Here is a 21,321-nt window from a genome sequence, read left to right as displayed (position 1 = left end):
ATGTAAACGAACAGGGTTTTATTATTTCTGAGCTTCCAATTGATTAAAAATTGAAGTCGTATTGGTGTTCAATTGTTACTGTTTTGTATATAATTTTAACTTATAATTAGAGGCATCTGAAATGTAATTAATATTTGCACTCACTGCTATATTTATGTTGAAATAACTATTTATTTTTCAAAAAAGGAAATAAAAGAGACCCGCTGAAAGAAAGTTTAAAAATGCACATTTCCAATTCTGTGAAACCACTGAGCGCCTTGAGGTGGATCACTTTGCTGAGTCGTGCTTCGGAAGTAACCCAATCGTTAATGTATTCAGAATTCTTGACATTTATAAATAAATTAGCGGAGTACATTTTCATCTGGTCTTCAAATGTATGTTCATCACGTCACATTTGCAAATCAATGATATGCTAATGCTGCTGCTGGGAGACTAATGGCACATAGCTGGACTGCAGAATTTACCACTCATTGATACATTGTAAGTATTAATTTTATTTATTAGTATTTTGTAGAGCGCCTGGTTACACTAGCAAGTGTGTCCCCGCGCTGTAAAATCTTCTTTGATGTCACTCCTAAATCGGTGCAATGGCTTATCCACAGCTCAACAGAACACGAGGTTCCCTGCATCCACTGCCTCTTTTGCATTTGATTTAGTTTGGGGTGTTGCCCTGGGTCCTATAAAGGAGGCATGTGTAGGAAATAGCATTTGGAGAGAAGTGTATACAGTGCAGTGAGGTAGAATATTCTATATTTTAAGTCAAATGATCATTCCACATCCACTCTCTTTTACTGCCATAGTTTATCTACGGGCAGTGGATACAGTAGGTCACAAATGTGCAACATCATGCAACAGTGGTGCAGCGACGTAGCGTGGGTTGCCAGCGCCCGGGGCAAGGCAAGTAGCCTCTCATTTTTCTTTTCAAATTTTGCGCCCTAGTGAATTCTGCGCCCAGTGCAACCGCCCCCGTGGCCCCACCCACGCTACTGAGTGGGGGCAGATGTGTTAAAGCATGTTTGCATATTGAGGCTGCCCCAGCGCCCCTATGAATGTCCCTAAGAATTTTGCACTCGGTTCAACCGTCCCTGTGGCTCCGCCCACGCAACGCTACTGAGTGGTCAGAGATGTCTTAGCATGTTTGCACAATGTGGCTTTGCCTTGCAGCTGGTGAAAAAACTGAAAAATTGCAGGAGCACATGAGGAAACAAAGTTTGTTCTGAGAAAGTAGCTATCTACAAAAAGCCATGTATAGGGACTGATTGTGAAGTCATGATCCTACTACTGAGATGATCCGAGTTAATGTGCTTTAGAAACATTTTCAGACAAGAGCTGCTTAATTTATGATTTTCTGTATAAAGATTTTAAGGATGTGATTGACTTCGGTGGGACGTAACAGTGGTGTATGCGTAAAGCCACTGACTGTGCTCTATCCGTAGTTTCTGCAGTCCTTCCTAACCTCAAAATTAATCTATTCATCTACGACATACTATATAGGTTTGTTGTTCTTCTATAGAACATTGCTGCCTTCTGTTGAGGCATACACATGCTTACTCTATCTACCAGCAAGAAAATGGTTTATTTGCACCACAGGACCTCATTTTCTTACGCGACCCAACAGCAATCCATGACACCAATATTATACTACATCCCCTCTGTGTGCGATTCTAGAAATCTCTGCAGGTACCGTGTCTAACCCATGTGCCATCCACACTGTATACACATGCATGTAAATAGGGCCTCTAAGGTAACTGTTAGGTGACAGTAAAGTGCTGAAGCATAGTACATAAACAGTGGCAAAGCAATTTCATGCAGAAGTAGAGGAACAGAATTGTTTATGGTGTTCAGCGGTTACAGCCACCCAGAGCATCAATAATGAAGCAGGTAAGATGATAGTTAGCAATGACGAGTCAGTCAGTCAAATTTACTTTATTCGATAACTTAACCCCTTCAGCGCGGATGACAAAGCCAGCTCGTCATGGGCGTTACCTGCGCTACGGGCATGACGAGCTGCCTTTGTCACGTAACGCGGGTTTTTTAAAAATCCAGCGCGCAGCGGGAAAACCCGCTAGCGCGCATGCGGTTAATATCATGAAAGGTCATGGTACAATCATTACAATAGCAAAACAATTAATTTACACATTTTTAAATTTAGAAATTTCATCCTATACATTTTATACTTGTTTTAGTTTCCTCTGTCACATACATAGGAATATTCTTAGAAAAACATTTTAAAACTGGGTACATTTTTTTACTCTGCATTCAAACTATTTTATAAAAAAGAAAAATTTTATTCTGAGCTAAATGGGGTCAATGAAGGCGTGGAACTCTTGTTCCGGATACGGAGAGCAGCAACCAAGAAACAGGCGACATAAAACATTACACGTGGGGAATCTAGTTGTTGTAAGTGCAGCAAAGCTGGCCTCACTTGTGTAAATCCTGCCTCCCTCAGAATGGGAAGCAAGTACTTCTTCCTACACTCCTGGTATCGGTCACAGAACATAAAGTGTAAAGTATCCTGTACTGAAAAATTGTCGCATTTACAGGGATCAGCCCATTCGGGAGAACACCAGGTTTGAAAAAAGCCCAAAGAAAAATGTATCTGATTGAACCGAAATCTGATTAAAAGATGCAGATGGTATGGGTTATTTACTATAATCAGATACGGTTCAGGTCCTGGACAGCTGACTAAAGCATAGTTGGCTCTTGCTAACGGTTTCCCCATTTCCATCTCCTCTCGCTCTAATGAAAGTATATTCAACAGGGCATTTTTTGTCAGAGCGATATCCTTTTTTGTCAGGTGAGGAAAAAAGGATTGGACGCCCTATTTTTTGGAAACCAGATTTTATATAGGACAACCATGGGATTTTATTTGCATTATCCAGTGCTATACAATTTTTCAGAATAATATGATTAGGAGAAATTTCTGTGTTTAACCAGGTTTTTAGCCAATATATCAAAGGTGCTATTTTAATTTGATCAGTAACAAATCCAACCCCTAGTTCAGTATGAATTGTAAAAGTGGGGGTACACTGTGGGACGGTTAAAACTCCTCTTAAAAATGTATTTTCTATTATCTGCATTTTTTCGTGTGGTGTGTAACCCCAGATCTGGGAGCCATATGTAGCAACCGCCAGACACTTAACTTTGTAGACTTTTAAACGTGTTTCAACTGGTCTGGCCCCAAGCTTTTTCGAGAATCCCATTAGTGCTGAGGTAGTCCTAGCAAATGTCATGCTACGGGTGTTAATTTGTGGGCGCCAACTACCCTTTTCGTCGAAGACAACACCCAGGTAGGGAAATGTAGGCACTCTAGATACCACTTCCCCACTGCAGAAGGAGGTTTTGATTTTAGTTTTGCGATTCACATTCCCTGCAATCATGACCTGGGATTTTTTTGCATTTATTTTTAAATCAAGATTCTCCATAAAGCTTCCAAATGCATCTAGCAGCCTTTGCAGGCCTACCCCAGTACGAGCCTGAAGGACGGCATCATCCGCATATAGGAGAACTGGTATAACCAGTTCCCCTATACGTGGAATATCCGCGGAAACCTCCACCAGTTGTGACTCTAGGGAGTTTATATATAATGTAAACAGCAGGGGTGCAAGAATGCACCCCTGTCTAACCCCCCTTTCTGACTTAAAGTGTCTAGTGCATCGCCCCTCAGTGTTAACTCTAATTGTGGCGGTAAGGCCCGAGTGCAAATCTGCTAAAAAATGTACTAAAGGTGGGTCAATTCCCATGTTTAAAAGTATGTGCCAAAGCTTCGACCGATTAACGAGATCAAAAGCAGAGGAGAGGTCCATAAAACCCATGTAAATGGACCTCTCCTTAGCTACTGTATACTTATTTACTAAAAGACAGAGGTTTAAACACTGATCAATAGTGCTCGGTTTAGATCTAAAGCCATATTGCGCATTTGACAGCACCCCTCTATCTTCCAGCCACTCACTGAGTCTATGCAGGACCACACGGCCTAGCACCTTAACCGAAGAATCGATCAGGGAAATGGGTCTATAACAAGAGGGGTCCTGCCTAGCACCCTTTTTAAAAATCGGAATAATGATCGATGTAGCCCACGAAGCTGGCAGACTATTTGGCCCTACTGAATTAAAAACATTAGTTAACATTTTAGACCAAAGATTTGGGGCAGCTCTGAACAGGTCAGCTGGGACCCCATCAGGCCCGGGAGCCTTATTCTTTGACATCTCCCCTATTGCCCTTTCTACTTCACGAACAGTAAAAACCAACGGTGACGAAATGTTTTCAGGCAAATTAAAATCACATTTTTGTTCTGTATATGTTTTCAAAGTGGGCTATCCAGACATCATCCATAATATTACAATCAAGAGGGGAATTGTCATCATTCGTAAACAATGGCTGATTAACAGTTGCCCAAAATTTCCCACTATCTTAGGGTTTCAGGTGTCAAAAGTTTTGTCCAGGCTTCGTCCCGCAGCTCCCGTTTTCTTGCAGTTAATGCTGTTTATATGCAAGTCTCCGGTTTGCTATAAGTCCCCTGTCCCTGGGGGTGATCTTTAGAGCCTTGAGAAGGGCAGCATGTGATTTTGAACAGCTTTTATCAAACCATCTTTTGCCGGTCTGCGGTTTCTGTTTCCCTTTTACAAATAACCTTTGATTTATTTGTGCGCAGATATTGTTAAATGCGTTAATGGTGCCAGGGCCTTGATTCTAGAGAAAGACCTCACAAAGTCCCCACATCCTTTATACTAAGACTGGCTGAGATAACCCTGAAAAAGAATTACTTTCGCTTCAATGATGATTTTTTCATGCAGGTTAAGGGCACCGCGATGGGGTGCCCTTATGCTCCGGAGATGGCCGTACTCTTTATGGCGGAATATGAAAAAAAGTTCATAGAAACGAACAACCCCCATTCAGGAAACATACTGCATTGGTATCGTTACATCGACGACGTGTGGCTCCTGTGGCAGGGGAGCCATGCCGACTTGAGTAACTTTCACCAATGGCTTAATTCAAGACACCACGACATACAGTTCTCACTTGATTCAAGTAATGTCAAAATGACGTTTTTGGATGTGGAGATAAGTAATGTGGGAGGTACGTTGAAATCATCACTATTCAAGAAGAAAACGGACAAAAACACAATCCTTCACTATGGCAGTTCGCATCCGAGAAATCTGAGGGCCAACTTGCCATATGGGCAACTCCTCCGTATTCGGAGAAATTGCTCTGATGTTGAACAGTTTGAGCTACATGGCCAAAAATTCTGTGATGAATTGGGACAACGGGGTTATCCCAAGAAATTATTGAAACATTCTTTTAAAAGGGCGCGGTACACGCCTAGAGAATGTCTCCTTGAGACAAAAAGCAGACATGATCTTGAGAGTTTGGTTTGTGTTACCACATTCTGTGCGGAGGCACATAAAATAAGACAGATGGTTCTAAAACATTGGCACTTGCTTGATGACATAGGGATACCATTCCCTCGCCCAATATTCGCTTTTAAGAAGAATCAGAATATTGGTCAACAACTAGTGCGTGCAGATATTCGAACATTAAAACCAAGAAGTGACTTATTATCCCAATGGGGTCTCAAACCAATCGAGGGACACCACAGATGTGGAACTTGTGTTGCATGCGACACAACCATTGAAGGAAAAATGTTCCACCATTCCACAACAATGTGGAAGCACTTGAATTTCACTAACTGCAGAACCAAAAATGTGGTTTACGCCATTATTTGCCCTTGTCCCAAAATTTATATAGGCAAGACAAATCAACAGGTCAACACACGCATGACGCAACACAGGTCACGCATTAAGAACAAAGTGATCACAGCGCCTCTTGTTCAACATTTTATTGATCACAGCCATGGGGAAAACGAGTTCAAGTGGACTGTGCTGTTCAATTTGACTTCACCTACTGTGGGTGCAAATAATGATCAAATGCTACTAAAGAAAGAAGCATATTTAATACTTAAATTCAACAGTACGCAAACAGGGCTCAACTCTTTGTCTGAAATTTCTCGTTTATAACAATCCCTGCATGCCTGGAAACTACAAATCCCACAATGCCAAGCGGCGGGTCTGCTTAGATGAAGGCACCCCACATGGCCGCTCGCAACCAATGAGTCGGCACTTCCCGTTTCATCCATTGGAAAGTGAGGTAGGTAGTTGTGTGTTCTTCTATGATGACAAAACGAACACGGCGTTCTTGCACAAAGTAATGGGAGATACCTCCTTTTAGAAATCAGCGCGATTGAAGCACGCCTTGGGAAATACCGTGGAGGCAACTCCAGCCTGCCCCCCAGCCTGTCCCCCGTCCGACGACCCAGGCACGCTGGGACCGGTTTAACATCTTGCCATTGATTGACGATACCAGGTATGTCGGTCCGGAAGTGTTTTCAATCCTGCACACGTTTGTTGCAGCATACGCGAACATCGTAAAGCATAGTATTTGTCTGTTGTTTCCAGGTGGCAGCGCCCCTGTTTTGCGAGTGGAGGAATTTGAGCAGGAAATGAATAAATAGCGTTCCCGTGCCCCACAGTGCTAAGGTACGACTTGTGAGTTTTAGAGGAGTGTAGCGACGCTATTGGCATGTCTCTCATTGGCATTATGAGTGATTCTTAATTCGCTTGTTCTTTCAACAGAAACTCTGTTTAAATCAAAAGCCCTACAACATTTGAATAATTGGATCGCGGGACCGCGTTTCCAAAAGTAAAGGTAAAATTCTGTGACCTTATGCCCGGAAGGGGGGTTTAATGTTCTTTTAAATGGTGGTTAAAGCAAGCTTCCTTTCTTTTTGTAGAATGCGACACTGATAGAGCCCTGAGGAGAATCTGAGATTGCATCCAGATTCGAAACGCGTCGGCAAAACGGCAAATAGGCAATCTGTGATATAAAAGGATTTCATCTGAGTTGTTTCTCATAAAATCTAATTGATTGAAGATTTTGAATTCAGATTTCTGTTGCCTTTTTCTGTTTTTTGACCCTTGCTGGGCATTCTAATGATTTGATTCTTCGCAAAGATTTACTATTTGTGTTGGTCTAATTATTGCTTTTTTCTCTTGTCTGAGAAGCTTGTTTAAATGTGGATTTTTTCACTTATATGTTATTGTTTCACTGTATGATATTGAGCATGTATAATAGTTTGTAAATATTGTAAATGTTTGTAAATAGTGTTTGTCTTACCCATGAAATGTTTTGCAAACTAACTAAAAATTGATAAGAAAAGGGTTGAAATAAAATAACCCACACAAACAAAAAGGTTTTCCTCTGTTTGTAGTCCCACAATTTATGAGGGTAAATCATTTTTGGGGGCCAGCACTCTTTATATTTTCCACTAGGGCCTTGTGACTCAGCATCTAGACAAATATTTACCTCCACCTCTACTTTAGATAGAATTTCAGATAAGAGGGTCTCTGGGACTACTTTTGCCCATTTTAGTCTTCTCCCCTGATCCATTAGAGCCACCTCCCTCACAGCCTTTTGTAATGTGGGCCTAAAGGATAATGGATCGCCTGGTGACAATTCAATTATCACCGGATTATGGTCACTATAGGTAGAAACTTCAGTAAAATATCTTAAAACGTTGGATAACATGAATGATGTTAAAAATATATAGTCAATGATTGTACCTTTATCTTTCCCTTTGAACATCTGGATCCTCTTTTCGACCACCCCACATCCTGACTCATAGAGGTTCCAATTTGCTAGAATAAGTTCTAAATCCTCCCCCTGCTTTGTATGTTCAAAGTGGGACGCTATGGAGAATGGTGGACCCTCATACGCATTATTAATGCAAAGGATTTCACAGGGGTGGATATTGAAATCTCCCATCAATAGGATCTCAAAGCAATTTGACTTCAGACTATAGGTTAAAAGAAATTATTCTAACATGGCTAGGCTATTACCAGTTTCCATGGAATTATATACATTTTTAAAAAGAACTTTCCTAGTGTCAGAGACTGAAAGTTCGACTGCTAAACAATTCAGACAACCTGTGTCAAGTTGCAAGAGCAACCCCTTTAGCTCTATGTAGAACAAACTAATCAGCCCTCCCTTCGCTCTCCCTGCAGTACTCCTTCTCGCTGGTATACTGAACTGACACTACCCATCCAAGGCAAAACAGTTTAGAGGATCCCAAGTCTCTTGGAGGGATATTATATCAAATGTCTTTAAAAACCTCTCCCAACCAGCGGAGTTGTCTTTAGTTTAGCCTTCCTGTCCGTCCTGGGTCCCATGGTGCCTGGCCGGTTGTCCTGGCTGCTCCTTGGTCTCTGGACACTGCGTGTCTTGAGGTGCCCCCTGATTCTAGCAGTCCCTTGGCCTCGCCGCCGTTGGTGGCCGTCCCTGGGGCGCCCGGAATGCACGACCCTTCAATCTTGCAGTCATGACTCAACTACTCTCTAGGTCCCTTACTATCCTCACATGGAACGTCAATCGTCTGGGTCACAAAATAAAAAGGGGTGTGGTCCTACAGTTCCTCCGCCGCCACTCCCCTGACATAGTCCTCTTACAGGAGACCCACTTGGTTGGCAACACCTGTCGGGCTCTGCAGCGTGGGGGATACAGGCTCTTGGTCCATGCTGGGTTTACTCCTGGGTCCCGGGGTACTGGAATCTTGGTCAGGAAATCTCTCCCACTCACCTACTCTCGCTGCTGGGCCGAACCTCTGGGTCGGTTAGCTATTGTTGAGGCCTCCTGGGAGGGGCGGCCCTTGAATGTTATCTCTGCATACCTCCCGCCAACCTTGGTACGAGACTCCCTCAAGGAACTGGGCACTCAATTGTTGAACCTTCCCCCGGGCACACTCATAATTGGAGGTGACTTTAACGCCACGATGTGCGACGACCTGGACCGAAGGCCCAATAGGGACTCACACCGTCAGAGCTCTGACTTGGCCGACTTTGCTCAGGCTTTAGGCTTGAAAGACATTTGGCGCACTCATTTCCCAGATACCCCTCACTTCACACACTACTCTAACGCACACCACAGTACATCAAGAATTGACTATTTCTTCTGCCCCGTCGCTGACATAGGCTGCTTCGTCCGTCCGAGAGGTCTCCCTCGCGGTATCTCCGACCATTCGCCGCTCATGGTAGACCTGACTTACAATCGCCAGTTGGTGAGGGGACCCATAGTTATTAATCCTTGGCTCATGCAGGTTCCTGATATTAGGGAGGCGCTGCGGGAGCGTACCGAGCTCTACTTTGCGGAAAATGTGGGCTCGGTGGATTCGGCTGTTACACTCTGGGAGGCCTACGTGGCAGTCGTAAAGGGTGAAGCGCTAACCCTTAGGACACATCATTTGCGTAAACACGCCGAGCACATCACGCAGGCGGAGACCACCCTCATCGGCCTCGAGGCTGCCTACAACGCGGCCCTATCGGATTCCACGGCTGAACGCCTTCAGGCCCAACAACTGGTCTACAAAGAGCTGACCCACGAAAAAGCACAGGCGCGCCTGCTCCATACGCGTCAACGGGTCTACGAATCCGGTGACAGCGCGGGCAAGATGCTTGCTTGGCTGGAGCGTCGCGACCAGGGGTCCAGGTGGGTGTCGTCCGTCACTAGACCTGATGGTTCGGTTGTGGTGGCCCCCCAGGACATTGCAGAGGTGTTCGCTGACCACCTTGAAACTGTATACACCGCTGGTGGTGGCTACTCGTCTGCCGAATCTAGACAACTGTTGGAGGAGATGCGCCTCCAACCGTCTCAGATTCTGACCGGCTTGCCTTGGACACTGACCTCTCAGCTGACGAGCTCACCGCGGCACTCTTTGCAGTAAACTCCGGCAAAGCTATGGGTCCTGACGGAATCCCGGTCGAATTTCTGAAGGGGATGGTCCCTGACATTGTCCCCCACCTTTTGAATATGTATACGGGGAGCCTGGAACTTGGAGTGCTCCCTCTTGATCAGAGACTGGCCTCTATAGCGGTCGTCCTCAAGCCTGGCAAGCCCCCCGCGGAGTGTAGCTCCTACCGGCCGATTTCCTTGATTAGCACTGGGGCCAAGTCCTTGCTAAACTGCTGGCGACTCGTCTCCTCCTGGTCCTCCCCTCTCTCATTCATGATGACCAGTCCGGTTTCCTCCCGGGCCGTAGCACGGCTCTGAATCTCCGCAGGGTGCAAAGCGTGTTGAGCCGTCAGCCCACCATGTCCCAGGATGCTGCCATATTATCCCTTGACGCGGCGATGGCGTTCGACTCGATTGAGTGGCCCTACCTATTTGAGGTTCTCCATCGCTTTGGCTTCGGACCCAAATTTATCGGCTGGGTGCGTCTCTTATATACTGACCTCTTTGGTCAAGTTCGGGTCAACAACTTCCTGTCCCGGAGATTTCCTCTCCATCGGGGTACCCGGCAGGGTTGTCCTCTTTCCCCTTTGCTGTTTGCCCTCACCCTGGAACCTTTGGCTCACTGGGTTCGCACGGATGCCTCAATCAGAGGCTTGAGATGGAGCGACGAGAATGTTGATAAGATCTCTCTCTACGCCGACGACATCCTAATATACGTGTCGTCCCCTCAATCCTCTATTAACAGCCTTTTCCACGTCGTTACCAACTTTGGGAAATACTCGGGCTATGCAATAAATTGGACCAAATCGGTGCTGTACATGTTGCACGGTCCGCGGCCTCGCCTGCCCGGGGGGTTCTCCGTCACGTTAGCCTCTGAAGGCTTTACTTATCTCGGTATCTTCATTACCCCTGACTTCCAGCAATTCTATTCTATTCTATTCCAGGGGAGAGGAGTTGGCCTAACGGCTAGGGTGCTGGGGAGAGGAGTTGGCCTAACGGCTAGGGCGCTCGACCTCGGACCTGGGGATCTGGGTTCGAGTCTCGGTAACGACGCCAAAAAACCTCCTGTGATTCTGGGCAAATCACTTAATCTCCCCGTGCCTAAAAAATGAAAGTAACTGGAAACGTAAAAATGTAACGTAACTGGAAAAATATGTAAAGCGCTCTGATACCTGATTCAGTTCGGGTCTAGTTCGCGCTATATAAAACTCTGCAAAATAAAATAAAATTCTATGATCGGAATTTGCTGGGTCCACTTCGCCGGCTTCGTAGCGACGTTGCTCACTGGCGCTCCCTCCCGCTTTCTCTCCTGGGGCGGGCGGCACTGTTTAAAATGCTTGCGCTCCCGCGCTCTCTCTATGTCCTACAGAACTGCCCCTTCTCCGTTCCAGACTCGTACTTCCGGACGGTGGAGAGTGAGCTTCGTCTGCTGCTCTGGGATGGTGGTGCAGCTCGTATTGCTCTCAACAAGCTGTTCCAGGGATGGTATGACGGGGGAATAGCCCTCCCCAATCTCCGCCTTTATTATTGGGCATCCCAGCTTGTGGTGGTTAACCAATGGATACATGGCTCACCCCAAAATCCGGCCTTTTATTGGATAGAGATCAGACGGGGCGAGAGGGCTACCTGGGGGCCTTATATAGCAAACCCACGAAGGCTAGATATACTGGGCCTATGGCACACACGGTGGCCGTCTGGCACAAGGCCAATGCAAAGTTGGGCTGGGCTGACAAACTTACCAAAACCTCGCCTTTGTGGTCCGCGCAACGTCTGGGTTCCCTGTGTTTCTCCCGTGGCTTTGACCGGTGGGATGCGATAAGGATTTCTGAGGTTGGAGATCTGGTATGCAGGGGAAAATTACTGACCTTTAGTGACTTACAGGCTCAATATGACCTAGCACCCACTGAGTACTTTCGGTACCTACAGATCACACACGCCCTAAGGGCCGCCTTCCCAGACTTCACCTCCATACCTGCTACCTTCCCCTTGGAGGATAGACTGTTGTCCGACCCTCTCCCTGGATAGGCCATATCCCTGACCTACCGTAAGCTCTGCAATAACCTGCCTGACTCCTTTTTGCCGCTGCGGGCCAAGTGGGAAGCTGACCTGGGTCCCTTGGGGGACGATGAGTGGCGCTCTGCGCTAATGTCCCCAAGGGAATCGGCCATATGCCACAGGTTTCGATTAATCCAGCTTAAAGTGCTCCACCGAGCGTACATGTCCGCCCTTACCTTGGCCAGAATTGGTCGGCGACCCGACACATTGTGCCTGCGGGGCTGCGGCCTCCCCGGGACCTTCTACCATATCCTGTGGGACTGCCCCGTGATACAGCAGCTCTGGTCATCTGCACTGCGTAAAATGGGCAGCTCCTTGGGCAAACCACTTCCTACATCTCCCAGGGAATGTGTCCTCAATGTTTGGGGGCCGACCGACCTCACTACCTCTGAACAGCGATGGGCTGCACTGGGGTTCCTGCTGGTTAAACGTTCCATAGCGATGGGATGGGGTTCCCCGGACAGGCCACTGGTGGTGAGATGGGTGGCCGCAATGGACCAATGCATGCTAGCCGAGAAGACCGTATACAAGCTGCGGGGCTGCCCCAGGGTGTGGGACCAGAGGTGGGGACACTGGAATGCTTTCCGTGGCGACCTATGTGATTCTCCAACGATGGAGCTGGCGATGCCCCGTAGGGGACTCGGGAGGCAAGGTGTGGGCTGAGGTGGTCTCGGCTGGTGTCTACTCCTTTCTTCCCCTATTCCTTTGGCGCCTTGTGAGATGTTCCTATCATTCTGCTTTACGTCATTTGGATCTGGGACGCTATTACGTCACTGTTGTGATTTGGGCCCATGGGGTGGAGTGTGGGCTGTCTTGACCTTCTCTGCTGGATATGTTTTGTTAAATGAAAATAGTGGTGTGACTACTTTGCTTGTGTCCCAGGCTGATATTGCTGCGTTTTTATGACTCCGCTCTACTCCGACGCCGTCCGACCTCCAGGTTGTGGACTGACGGGCTGTGTATTATTACTATACCTGTCTTATGCCCTTTAGTACTGCCTATATGGACGCAACTGTGCATCTGCATCTATATCTTGCGGATACGCCACATTAAAAACAGTTAAAAAAAAAAAAACACCTCTCCCAAATTTCATCACCCTTTTTGGCCCTTAGACCGGCTATATTCCAGCTCAAGATTCTACAGGATAGAGCTGGTAACCTCACTATCGGAGCCTGTACCTGGGTATTAGTTAGTCAATCGTTCTCCTCCAGACCTGAGAGTGGGGAGAAACGGTTTCCTAATGTGCACCCCATAATGTTTTGAGTCTCAGTGTTTGAGTTTGTAGCCCGGAGTGGAATCCCCCCTTCTCGCGCTGGCTGTGAGCAACTATTTACATTGATGTGTGGTGCATGTGCTTTCGCCATAGGGGCAGCTGGGACCCATACTCTAATTTGAGGGGGTGGATAAAAAAAACCAAGGGGGAGGGGCCTAATGCCTGGGTTTGACAACTCAGAACCGTCCCATAGGAGGCGGTCTGCTAAATTTAGAGTTTTGAAATTAATTACTACACAGTCGCCTTCCCGTGATTTTCTTTGTCGGCCCACCCAACGTACTCTTCTCACCATGTTTATACTGGCCGCTATATCAGTGTCCCCACTGGAGTAATTATTGCACCATGTTTTAGTTCTTTCCATGAGCTCATGGTTGCTTTCTAACCCGTTTTTCTCAAGTGGGGGAACCCCTGTTAAAACAACCACTAAGGGAGCAGCTTGTGGTGGGAGATGTAGGTTGAATTGACATGGCATCACGTCGAGATCCTTGCCACAACACTGTTGGCCAACCAGGGTAGACCTATGTTGCTTTACTACATTTCTGCTCTCGATAACAGAGGACCTCGCACCCCCCTCTGGGACCGACCCAACTCGGGCAGTATTAACAACAGGTACGTGTGCTATATTGGGATGTGTAATCGGGATATCACTTTGCGCCGAGTTCCCTTGGTACGAGGTCTGAGGTCCTGGAGTTTTGTCCAGCTGCCCACGAAACTCTTGGACAAAGCTGTCGAGAGCAGCACATCTTTTTAGCAGTTCTGCTATGCACGTATTAAGAACATCGATGATATCTTTAGCGATGCTAGTCAGTACCGGTTCTAGGTGCAAATTAATAAGCCCTTCAATTTTAGAGCTTAACCTGTTGACCAGATCATTCTCCAGTTCTAGTTCCATATCCTCCGATATACTATTGATGTGTTTAGTCTTCCTGTTGCACTTCTTTGTTTGTCTGCCCTTACCCGGATGAATTAACACGGACTCTGTGTCCTCCTGGGTTTTGGGGAGTTCCTGGCTGCCATCAATTTGGGCAGCTGCTAGCGATGAGACATGGCTATGGTCCAACTGGGGTTCAAGCTGTGAGTCTATGGTCTTGTGTGTAACCCCCTCATCGGGATGGGCTGCTTCCTCATTTACCGATACTGTTCTTTTTCAGCGTTTGCAATTTCTTTTGTAATCACTCCGACAGCTGAAGTAAGATATGATTTGATAGTGTCTGCTTTTCGTGGGATTTTTGTCTTTTTATTCCCTTGGCCCCCATTACAAAGTTGTTTGCGCTTACCCATAATGGCTTCTTAGGGGGGTAGCCCGTCCCGTCCCCTATCGTCCCCGGACGGCCACAGACGGCCCGGCGTTGCCCGCGCGCGTGGCGCGGGAGGAGCGCCTCGCTCTTATGCGCCTCCGGGCGCGGCAGAGTGATGCTGCGGTCGGCGTCGGCGTCCACGAAGCAGGGGACGCTGGGAGATGTAGTAGATGTAGCTCTCCCCTCTCGGCGGCTGCGATGCCCACAGCGGCGGCGGGGGAGAGCAGAGAGGCTGGCGGGTCCGGAATGCTGCCACACAGGTAGGAGTGGGTGATGACGAGTCATCTCATTTTATTTATTAATTTACATAGTTTTGAGGACCACAAACCAGGCCTCAAGGGTGTCTGAGCACTGTAAAACCGCACTAAAAGACAGATGTAATACATCCAGCTATCCAGGGGTGGCTACTCCGTTATGGCAGAAGAGCTTTGCCCGCTTATCAGATCAAAGAGATAAATTAAAAAGATAATAAACCTATTTATCATTTTATTTTTCCCTGGCTAAGTCGAGTGGGCCAAGTCTAGGATGGGGTCATTGACTAGGATGGCAGCAGGCTGAGGAGGAGAGTTGTGCACTGTAAGTGCGCACGTCGGTTTTACCGGCCGTCTCAGGACGGCCAAACTGACATGCGCACTTACATTTCTCAAACCCAGTTGTATTGTACAGCCGGGTGGGAGCAAAGGCACAGGCTCCCTGTCTCTGAGCTAGCATCAGTCCAGCCCGCTCAGACCAATCTCTGGATTTGGAGGGGAGTGAGCCTAGGAGACTGTGCAACAAGCGATTGTGGAAGAAGGTGGTTTCTGTCAGAGGCAGGTACGAGATATATATCGAAAAGAGTCCCTTACCGAAAAGACCAAAGGCCACAGCGGGGATACCAGGTAAACTTTTTATTTCACCGCAACTAGGCTGTCTACACAAACTGTCTGCGGTGGACATATGATCGACACGCTGACGTGGGGGGGGACTACATCAACCAGCATTCATAGCGAGGACTGCGAAGGAGGTGGAAAGAACAGTGCCTCTTACTGGATTAATCAGGCTCCAATGGGAGTATGATCAGCAGCTTACACCCCACGAAACCATCGCAGCATAAAACATAAAGCTAGCAATGATTAAGGCAAAAGCCGAAACGCGTCTGCCAGGTGTTTTTAATGAACTGTGTCTTCCTGATGGTGGCAATACATTTTACCTGGATTTGCTCCAATGCATGTGTCGGACCCGTTTTGAAGGAAGAGGCGGGACTGGTGGTGGATGTTAATGCAGCAGTCGGCGCTGCATATCCGACACGCCTCTCGGTTTGGTGCTCCACTGATGCCGGCATCTTCGTGTGGTGCTGCGTGCTGAATGCACACAGTGGCGCCCCCCCGCCCAGGATAGTGCTCTTGGTATTGGGGAGAGAGCAGCGCTTTCCTGCTGACTGGGGCGAAATCCGGGAGACTATTGCCGCCATTGAAGATTCCCCGCAGCAGAACGTGGGCGGACTCGCTAGCTGGCAATGCTGGGGTATAATTAGTGCCCGGACCGGTCACTGTACCTGAGTCCGCAACGAGGCTGTCTACACAAACTGTCTGCGGTGGACATATCATCGTGACGGTGTGATACAGTGAACCAACGTCCCCGTCAAGGACGGACAGCACATAGCAGCAGCCACTTGTCGAATTGTTTTTTGGCCCTCCCCCCTTCCCAGTCGGCGAAGAGAGTGTCACGGACTCCAGTATGTCGTGGCAAATGCAGGTCTTTATTATTTCAGAGAGATATATATATATATATATATATATATATCACGCTTTTGCTGCTCAGAAATGCCATGTTCAAAGGCGAAATTTAGAAGTACCTCCCCTTGAGGTCAACATACTTAGGTCCCTTGTGCACAATAAGCTAATCACAGTGATTCTGAAGGGGAAATGATTGTTGAAAAGTAATAACTATTAGTAACTTGGACGGAATGCTGGGAGCTGGCCCTGTAACATCTAAAGCATTTGGGAGGCCCTATGCAAGACATATTTTTGGTGTGCTCTCCGGAACAGCTTTGAATTGTATTACTCGTTGAAACGTACAGTAAAAGGGTCACACAAAAACGGCTAAACTAAGTCTTGCCCGAGGATACTGGATAGCAAAAGGCAGAGTCAGATGTGGGCAGAGAAGTAGGAGAGACGTTAAGATAGGAATAAAGGTAAAAAAGCGAGAAAAGTCACATTCTAAGTGGCTTTGTTGGAAGGTGGGGGCCCTGGGCAATTGTCCGCTTTGCCCATGTCTTAAAACGTCTCTGAGCTAGCCGCTAATCAGAACGGACTCTCTGCAGGCCATAATTACAGTTACTGGGGCATTTTGGGCTGCGCATTTGGCCTCCGCATTTTGGACTGCCAGCTCCATGTTCACGGGTGTGCTATGGGTCTCAGCCCCATCCCCAAAGCCACGGACCCAACCCTCCACCATTCAGGGTTAAATGCAAACAATAGAGAAAATAGTGAACGTCTTGAGGGAAGAAGCTGGCTCTCACCTGAAGCTTGACTGGAAAGAAATGTTTTTTTTAATTTTCCTTCAGCGCTCCTACTACTTTGAAGCCCCATTTCAGACACACTGTCCGGGCTCTCCCCTGGCTTTGTTAAGAGGGAAGCCCGATAAAATGTGTAAAAAGTAAACTAAACTAACTTGTTTGTTTATTTTTCTACTTCTCTGTGGCAATAAGGTTTGCACTCTCCTTTTAGAAAGTAAGGGTGGACCCTGGAGTGCCGTGTCTGAAACATCTGCATCAGAGATAAGGGCCATGGAAGAAGGGAACAGTTTACTTTCCTCTTATGATTCAGATGAGAGGCAGCACCTGCTCCCACTACGCTCTATTTTGGCTTGAGGGTTGTTAATAGCCGTATTGCCCTTCTCTGCAGGGCAATAACGGATAACCCCTTATTATGCAGTGGAATGTTGAGAGCTCAATTGCACACAATAGAGTGCACAGGGCCAATATGGCTGATACAGGCCATCTACACCAACATTCCAATGTTTCCTGTTTCCCCGGGTTTCATTTAGAACAAACAATTCTGTGGAGTGCAGGGCACGAGTCCTAAAAAACAGAAGTGTGGGGACGCTGTCACCGGAAGTGGCGTCACGACCAGAAGTGGCGTCACAACAGGAAGTGACGTCACGAAAGGTGGCTTGAACCATCAGGCTCATTGCCTGCCCTTGCTCACTTCTTAGATGTGATTCCATCTGAGAAGCCGGCGCGTGAGCAGTGTGCTGAGTGAGCTCCGATCTCGTCCCGGAGAGGACAAAGAGTGAAGTTCAGCTGATTGGCAGGGGGGACGGTGTCCATTCAGTAAAATAAGTGGTGGGACGCCATCCACCCGCGTGGTACCCCGACTCAAGCCCTGGTGGAGTGGATCTATAACACTGACATCTAACAACAGGGTAACCCTCAAAAAGTTGCGCAACGCCCATTGGATTGAAAAGGCTTCAGCCACCATTGACCCCCCCCAGGTCGTGTGGGTCAGCCCGGGCCGTGACAGCTTCCTGAGCGCACACAGCCGCATCAAGTAGTTCACAGGTCTTTAAAAAACCATTTACTTGCTAATGAGGCTTTGTTGTTTTTTCACCCCTTCTTAGAGCACCTGCATCTCCACTCTGACTATTGCTTGAAGAATGAGCCCCCGCGAAATTTTTAGTAGCCCCCACCCCCCCGGAATGTGGCTCTAGTTGCGCCTCTGCCCACAACCCTGATCAATAAGCTCTGATTAGCCTTTTCTACTGATGGCTAATTATACCTAAATCTCTGTTTTTATTTTGTTAATCTTTCTCAGTACAAGAGCAACAGATAATCCACCACATTTACAGTATGGTGTACTTGGTACCCTACCTTGGTGTATAGTTTCACTACTATGTGCTTTCCTCACACCCCACAAGGAGTGCCCTATGGCTAACACAGTGTATTTGACATTGCTTGGCCTGTTTGTATGATTTAATGTATTGCTTTAAGTAGTGCTAATGCACCCCTATGTATTGATTGCATCAAAACCAAACTGACAATGGATTCCATTTCTGAGAGAAGGATGTCTGTAGAATACACCGCATCTGAGCCTCTGCTATGGGGGAGGAGCGTCACCCCCAAAAAACAGCAGGAATGAAAAATAAAACACTCGTTTTATTTCTCCTTCCCTGCTGCGTTTTGGGGGAAGGGCCTGGGGGATGACCGCACTGAGGGGAGTGGTAGTGCACTCCCTTCACTGCGCATGATGGCGTCTCGGGCCAGCCAAACCGTCATGGCCAGTGAAGCTCTATCCAACCCCAGCTGCATTGTTGGGGTTGGAGAGAGCACTCCCAGTCTGTCCTGGAGCGCAACTCGAGGGAGCTCAGGCCAATCCTGAAGGTGCTCTCATGCATGAGAGCAGTTTCAGGATTGACTGCAGGGCTTTCTGGGAGCCTGTGCCTGAAGAAGAGAGCAGAGGAGCGCGACGTGGCCGGCTGAAGGTACATTAAAAAAAAATATATTATTTATAATCTTCCCCTCTCTCTTTGCGACCCCTGTGCCTCTTCTTCCGCGTCACCACTCGTCCCATACACCGGCCGCTACTGAGAATACGATAAATTCAATGTGCCCTGACACACAAGGAACTGACAACCATATGACTCATTGTTCTGTATACTGTCCCTCATTGTTAAAGAGGCAAAATGATGACTTAAATAAATATTAGACTTGATTAGTCATTTAAACTCCCTAATTTCTTTATTATATTCTGCCAATGTTTCTATTGAACTCAGCTTTAAATGTCAGCATAGAAAGTGCTGCAGGCACGGTGAGCGGCAATGCGCATGAAACCAATGCCTTCTTTCAGTATTCATTTTGCATTTAAAAATAAGTGGTAATGTTTGGCAGAAGTACCAGTCTCATACACAATGTTTTCATTCTGTAGAACTGTAATCATCTATGTCTTATACAATGATGAAAATGTGGTTTCTCTGAGTGCTGCCCACACCCGGGTAAAAAAAAGAGAATATGTCACTTCACGGAGTATGAATATAAACTGTATGCCATAAACAGCCACAACTTAGATGAAGATCTGGCTCTCTCCGAACACAAGCCCCATGTTAAGACAGACATATGGAATGAGGAGTCTGGGAACATAGAATGGAATAAAATGTTCCATAAGTCATAAACGTAGGTCGGTTCCATCTGATAACAAACATGAAATAAAAGTCTTATTCTACACAGCACTATGCAGTTAGACTGCTATTATATGCATGCAACCTACCGAGACCAACACAAGTCTTGCTAAAGGTCAAAGGGCAGGGCTGTCCATGCAATGTACTTACATCACCTCACTAATGGAATATGACTAATGGTGCGGGACAAGGTGACCAGGTCCAGATCTTGTGTGGTGGATCACTGCATTTGTTCAACGAGTCCCAGGGTTATTTGGCAGCCTTTTCTCGTGAAGTTGGGCGGCCACAGGGGAGCTTTCCTTACATGTGGGTCACATAATCAGTTCCTTGTGGTATACAGTGGCAGCTCCTCCGCTATGACGAAGGAGCGTAGCACCTCCTACTGAGAGCCACCTGAGGGAAACAAAATGATAATAAATTGGTTTTATTATCATTTTATTTTTCCCCATTTACCTCTAGAGCCAGCCAAGTCGTGGCCAGTCGGGGTTTGGCTGTTATCACAGCCAGCAGGGGAAGAGCAGTGCACACTAAGTGCACATGACGATTTGGCCAGCCGTCTTAAGTGGTCAAACCGTCATGTGCACCTAGGTTTCTCCAACCCAGCTGTGTTGCACAGCCGGGTTAGAGAAACAGCACAGACTCCAAGGCATTGTCTGAGGCGGCAAACAAAGCTGCTCAGACCAATCCTGGCACTGCTCTCATGATATTGAGGATTTGAGAGCACGATTGAAAATGAAGAAATGGTGAAATCTGAACAGAAATAGAGTTCAGCTGAAAACGTGACGCACACCGAGCGGGCATTCTTGGAAACGTGCCTCTGTAATATTCGAACTCTAAGAAACAGAGTTCTGCCTGAGACGGATTATTCACTGAACCCGTCTTTGCTATTTTGTAGCTCGAAGACGCAGGCTCTCTGAGATTTGAGCTTTAAGCACTTTTAAAGCTCCATTCAACACAACACCACGTTACTTGACAATTTCTACCCTATACGTTGTTCTGATGAGAATTTGTTGATCATTTGGCGATCAGGTTTAAATAGTTGTTTTGGTCCTGAGGAAAACCCCAGGAAGCAGGGGGTTTCAAATGCGTAGACCTGTTTGTTGTATACCAAACAATTGTATTTTCCAAACATGCTAGTCTAGAGGTGCATTTCTAAATAGTTTTTAAATTTAACAAATATATTGTGATTTGGTGTGATGCACAACTAAGTTAGATTAAAAATGTTCCCTTGTTTGGTGATTGATCCTTGGTGTATGATTGTAGATGACAAGAATCCTTTGGAATACCAAGGAGGTGGAAGAAGCATGTATGTGTGATGAAAGGTGTTGATGAATGAGGAATGTGGTCTGATTGCTGAAGTATGAATGTAAATGTTGTGACAAGCTAAAGTGTGGGTTGGTTATTGTGTGATATGGTGAAATTCCTTTTCTACTTTTTCTCCTTTTCGAAATGTTCATTGTGGTGTTTTTTGTCTATAAAGATGCGTATTGTTTAAAAGAAAAAAAGTGGACTTAAAATATGGTTCTAATAATAAACACTATTAAATAGTAAGGGTGTATATTGACTTGTACCTTATGCGCCGGTTTAATTGTTCAGAAACTGTTCATCAGTATTGGCATTTGTGGTTGTTTTTCTGCTCATGCTATTGAGAGCAGCACAGGGACTGAGTGGGGAGCCTGTGCTGGTGTTCAATGGACTGCTGGACACCATTAAGGGAGAAGAGGAGCACTGAGGCGGCCGGCAACCTTTGAACAGGTATGT

The 21,321-nt window shown here is 46.7% G+C and overlaps 1 protein-coding gene across 2 annotated transcripts in view; it reads right to left on the bottom strand.

Moving 5' to 3' along the window:
* MAP3K5 (mitogen-activated protein kinase kinase kinase 5) overlaps positions 1–21,321 on the bottom strand; it is a 1,111,277-nt gene that overhangs the window by 421,195 nt on the left and 668,761 nt on the right. The gene's annotated exons all lie outside the window — the stretch shown is intronic.

Source organism: Lissotriton helveticus, chromosome 6 (genome assembly GCF_964261635.1).
Source record: "Lissotriton helveticus chromosome 6, aLisHel1.1, whole genome shotgun sequence".
Taxonomy (NCBI): domain Eukaryota; kingdom Metazoa; phylum Chordata; class Amphibia; order Caudata; family Salamandridae; genus Lissotriton; species Lissotriton helveticus.
This window is presented reverse-complemented; position numbering and strand designations above follow the sequence as displayed.